A 5,161-nucleotide genomic window follows, 5' to 3' on the forward strand; every position below is an offset into this window, starting at 1 on the left:
CAGGAACTCACATGAGCTGACATGTCCTGTGCTTGTTTTGGGAAATGGAAAAAATAGAGACCCAATAGCTTGGCTTAATTCTTGTTCTGTTTTGAAATCTCTAGTTGTGGTTGATTAAGTGATTGATGAGACCTTCTAGAGGGAATCTGAGAAATTTTTGCAGAATATTAAAACCCAGCTCTGTGTTTTCTGATGCCATTGCTTACTGAGGCGCCCACTCCTTTGAATTGAGTTGGTTCCATGTCTTTAAATGTGTTTTGTCTAGGGATCTGTCCCTGAGAACTCATAAAGTGGCCTATGACTGTCCTTATTACACAGCTGAAGAAATTCAGTATCCAGGTGGAAATCTTGTTTAATTCACTTTACTATTTAGTGTCATAGAAGTGATACCTGGGCAAGATTCTTTATCTTCTTTACCCCACCAAAGCCATGACAATATGTTTATCTGTTTGCTTATGTTTTTTATCACTGAAAAAAACAGTACAAGATACAAAATAAAATGTTGTCGTTTTCATTTCCCAAAACTCTCTCTCTCTCTCTCTCTCTGCCACTTTATTACAGGTGAAGAGAATGGTAGTCTTTAACATAACCCACCCTGAAGAGTTCATTCTTCTAGGTTTTGCCAACCACCTTTGGCTAGAGCTCTCTGTCTTCACTATTATTCTGGTAACATATCCCCTGGCTATGATGGGGAATGTCGCCATCATTCTGGTGTCCACCTTAGACTCCCGTCTCCACAGCCCCATGTATTTCTTCCTCACCAACCTCTCCTTTCTGGACATGTGCTACACCACAAGCATTGTGCCTCAGATGCTGTTTAACCTGGGAAGCTCCAGAAAGACCATCAGCTATATGGGGTGTGCACTCCAACTTTATTTATTTAGTTAAATGGGGAGCACAGAGTGTCTTCTCCTGGCTATTATGTCTTTTGATCACTACGTGGCCATTTGCAGACCTCTGCACTACTCCCTGATCATGAACCGGCGCTTATGCATCCAGTTAGTGTGTAGTATGTAGCTCTGTGGAATCGCCTATGCCGTCTCAGAAGCCACACTTGCACTGGATCACTTGTGTGAGATTCCTGTTCTGATAAAGGCTGCCTGTGGTAAAAAGGAGACAAATGAGCTGGCACTTTCAGTGGCATGCATTTTTATCCTGGCTGTTCCTCTATGCCTAATACTTGCTTCCTATATTAGTATTGGACATGCTATACTTAGGATTAAGTCTTCTGAAGGAAGAACAAAGGCCTTTGGTACATGTTCCTCTCATTTTATAGTGGTTTCTTTATTTTATGGCCCAGCAATTAGTATGTACCTTCAGCCCCCCTCCTCAATCTCAAGGGACCAACCCAAGTTCATGGCTCTTTTCTATGGTGTGATAACTCCTACACTTAACCCATTCATTTACACTCTGAGGAATAAAGATGTAAAGGCAGCATTGGACGATCTGGCAAGAAAGATTTTATGCTTTAAGTGATAGTTTGTTGTTAGTATAATGTTCTGGTGGAATGTCCACAATTTACCCTTGTTCATTCAAATGCTGATTTCTCCCCCTCCCCCACTCTCTGGTTTCAATCCCGACACTGCATTTGATGCTTATTCTAAGCGTCACCTGTCTCAAGTTTGTGTAAACATACCACTATTTGTTCTCTGTGTTTTCAATAAAACAACCAGCCAATGCTGAGCTATGGAGAGAATAGGGTGGGACACCCTGGTCCAGAGGGGAGGAAAAGGAAGCGAGTGGGCATGTCTGAGAGCAGAGATCGGCAGGGGAAGACTTGGAACCAGGAGGAGAGATGAACTGAACCTCAGATACGACTAAAAGCAAGTATAATGTGGAAAATCTGAATGGAAGGATAGTATGTGGGCTTGGAGGTTAGGATGGAGTAACTATTGTCCAGCATTGTGCTCTAGGTTAATTAAATAAATCCTACTCTCTATGTGGTGGTTTGGGTATACAGCTGGTTTAGGAATAACCACTGCTTAACTAAAAGATAAATCAATGATAGATATTAATAATCAGCAACAGTTTGTATAACAAATAAAATCATTTAACAGTTACATTATGTTTCTCCTGGATAAAATTTAAAAACCTTAATAGAACTTTTTTCTTATTTGAAAATTTTGTAATGTGTTTAATGTATTTTTATGTCATCTACCCTTTATCACTCTCCCCCAGATCTCCTGAGGATCACTCACCTCGTTTTCTTCCTGATTTCATGTCTTCTTAGCAGTAACAACTCTCTGAGCCCAGTTAGTACTGACCAATTAGTGTACAGATGTGGAGCTATCTCCTAGGGTATGGACAACCTACCAGTGGCCACAGCCCCAAGAAAAGTAATGCTTCCTCGTTTAAGCTTTCTTTAAAAGTAATGCTTCCTCGTCAATTCCAATATCATGGTACATATTTTTCTATATAATAATGTTATAAAGTAATGTTTGCAAATATAATGTGGGATCTTTTAATGTATGAATATAGTTCTGTGTCTTGTTTGTATTGAAATTAAAAGTATTTAATAGTTTAGCATGTAAAATAAAAATAACAATCCATTTAATGTAGTTATAACACTTATTCATTGGTATGTATCTTATTGATATCACATGAGGAATTAATGTAGTTATAACAGTTATTCATTGGTATATATCTTATTGATATCATGTGAGGAATTTAATGTAGTTATAACATTTATTCATTGGTTTATATCTCATTGATATCACATGAGAAATTTTCATCATTCTCAGGAAGTTTCTCCTGAGTATATGAACATCCCAGGTACTCTGTGCATTCTGAGTAAAGAGTAGTATATTATGATCACATAGTTTTAGATAGTAGTGTCTAACATTCTTGATATATTTGTGTCTCTGTGTGTGTGTGTATGAGTGTGTGTATGAGTGTGTGCACATCATGGCATGTACATTGAAGTCAAGGACAGCTTGACTAAGACAGTTATGTCCTTCCACCATGCTCAGCCTGGGAAATGAACCTAGACTCTCAGGCTTGGCAAGTAGCACCTGGACCTGCTGAGCCATCTTGACTCACTGGTGGATTTTTAAGTTCATGATATTTCTTGTTTGATGAATAAGTATGTGTTTTTTTTAATGAGATTATGAGTATATAAGACATTTTTACTTATATATCAAAATCAATTGGACAAAGATATAATTCTTGACATCCCTGGTAAATACTACAAAGAAGAGGGACAGGGTGAAAGTCAGGATCAGGGTTAGGGAGTTAGGATTAGTGTAAGGATCCGGTTTAGAGTCAGGTTCACATCAGGATCACTGTCAAGAACAGGGCTACATTCAGGGTCAGGTTCAGAATTGGGGACAGGGTCAGGTTCAGGGTCAGGGTGGGGGTTAGGATCAGAATCAGGGTCAGAGTTAGAGTGTCAGGGTCAGGGTCAAAGTCAGGGTTAGGGGTTCAGGTCAGGATTAGATGGTTAGGATCAGGGTCAGAATCGTGTCAGTCAGGGTTGGGGTCAGAGAAAGGGTCAGGGTGAAGGGTCAAGGTTTAGGGTTATAGGGGTAGAAGTTAAAGTTTGGGTTCATGTTAAGGTTAGGATTACATTTAGGGTTAGGATTAGGTTTCGGTTTCACATCCAAGTTCAGATTAGGGTTACAGTGAGGGTTTTGGGTTAGGGTTATGGTTAGGGTTGTTGTTAGGGTTAGGGTTGGGGTTGTTGTTAGGATTAGGGTAGGATTGTTGTTAGGGTTAGGGTTAGGGTTGTTGTTAGGGTTATGGATAGGGTTGTTATAGAATTAGGGTTATGGTTAGGGTTAGAGTTAGGGTTAAGGTTAGGGTTAGGGATTTGGTTTTTCTTAGGGTTCAGGTTAGGGTTTGGTTTGGGATTGGGATTGGGATTAGTGCAAGTGTTGGTATAATGTTCTTTTGGAATGTACGCAATTTACCCTTGTTCATTCAAATGCTGATTTCTCTCCCCCACTATGTGGTTTCAATCCCAACATTGCCTTGTGATGCTTAGAATAAGCATCACCTGTCTCAAATTTGTGTAAACATGCCACCATTTGTTCTCTCAATTGTCAATCAAAACAACCAGCCACATAGCAGAGCAATGGAGAGGATAGGGTGGGACATCCTGGTCTGGAATGGGAGGAAGAGGAAGAAAGCAGAGAGAGGGAGGAGGAGAATCTGGAGGAGAAGTCTTGGAACCACGTGGAGAGATGGACCTGCCCTCAGATATCACTAAAAGCAAGTATAATGGGTGACTCTGATGGATAGGAAAGTATGCGGGATTGGAGGTTTAGGGTGGAGTAACTATAGCCCAGCATTGTGCTCTAGGTTAATTCAGTAAATCCTAGTCTCTGTGTGGTGATTTGGTTATACAGCTGGTTTAGGAATAACCGCAGATTAGCTGAAAGATAAATCAATTATAAATATTAATCTGCAACAACATGTAAGGCGGAGGCTTAGTGTTAGGGTTCGTGTTACGGTTAGGGTTCAGGTTAGGGTTCTGATTTGGGTTTGGTTAGGCTAGGGTTCTGGTTCTGGTTAGGGTTTGGGTGGGTATTCACCTAATGTTTCCAGTTAAAGTTAGGGTTAGGGTTTTAGGGTCAAGGTCATGAAACAAGAGTCAGGGTCAGGGTTAGGGGTCAGTGTGAGGATTAGGGTGAGGGTTAGGCTCAGAGGGTTTGGGGCAGGGGCTAGGGCTAGGTTTAGGGTTAGGATTAGGGCTAGGGCTGGGGCTAGGTCTAGGGTTAGGGTTCGGTTTATGGTTAGGGTTAGGGTTCTGATTTGGGTTTGGTTAGGCCAGGGTTCTAGTTCTTGTTAGGGTTAGGGGTTAGGGGTTAAAGGTTCGGGTTAGGGTGGTTAGGGTTGGGATTGGGGTTAGGGTTAGGGCTGGGGGTTAGGGTTCGGATTAGGGTTCGGGTAGGGGTTGGGGTTGAGGTTGGGATTAGGGGTTCGGGTTAGGGTTCGGGTTCGAGTTCGGGTTAGGGGTTAGGGGTTCGGGTTAGGGTTCGGGTTCGGGTGGGTTCGGGTTAGGGGTTAGGGGTTAGGGTTAGGGTTAGGGGTTCGGGTTCGGGTTAGGGGTTAGGCTTAGGGTTAGGGTTAGGGTTCCGGTTCGGGTTCAGGTTCGGGGTTAGGGGTTAGGGGTTAGGGTTCGGGTTTGGGTTAAGGTTCGGGGTTCGGGTTAGGGTTAGGG

At 42.0% G+C, this 5,161-nt stretch overlaps 1 pseudogene; it reads left to right on the plus strand.

Moving 5' to 3' along the window:
- Positions 1 to 570: 570 nt before the first annotated feature.
- LOC129682478 (olfactory receptor 2B11-like) lies at positions 571 to 1,476 on the plus strand (annotated as a pseudogene).
- The last annotated feature ends 3,685 nt before the right edge of the window (positions 1,477 to 5,161 follow it).

Source organism: Psammomys obesus, unplaced genomic scaffold (genome assembly GCF_907164565.1).
Source record: "Psammomys obesus unplaced genomic scaffold, mPsaObe1.curated_primary_1811, whole genome shotgun sequence".
Taxonomy (NCBI): Eukaryota; Metazoa; Chordata; class Mammalia; order Rodentia; family Muridae; genus Psammomys; species Psammomys obesus.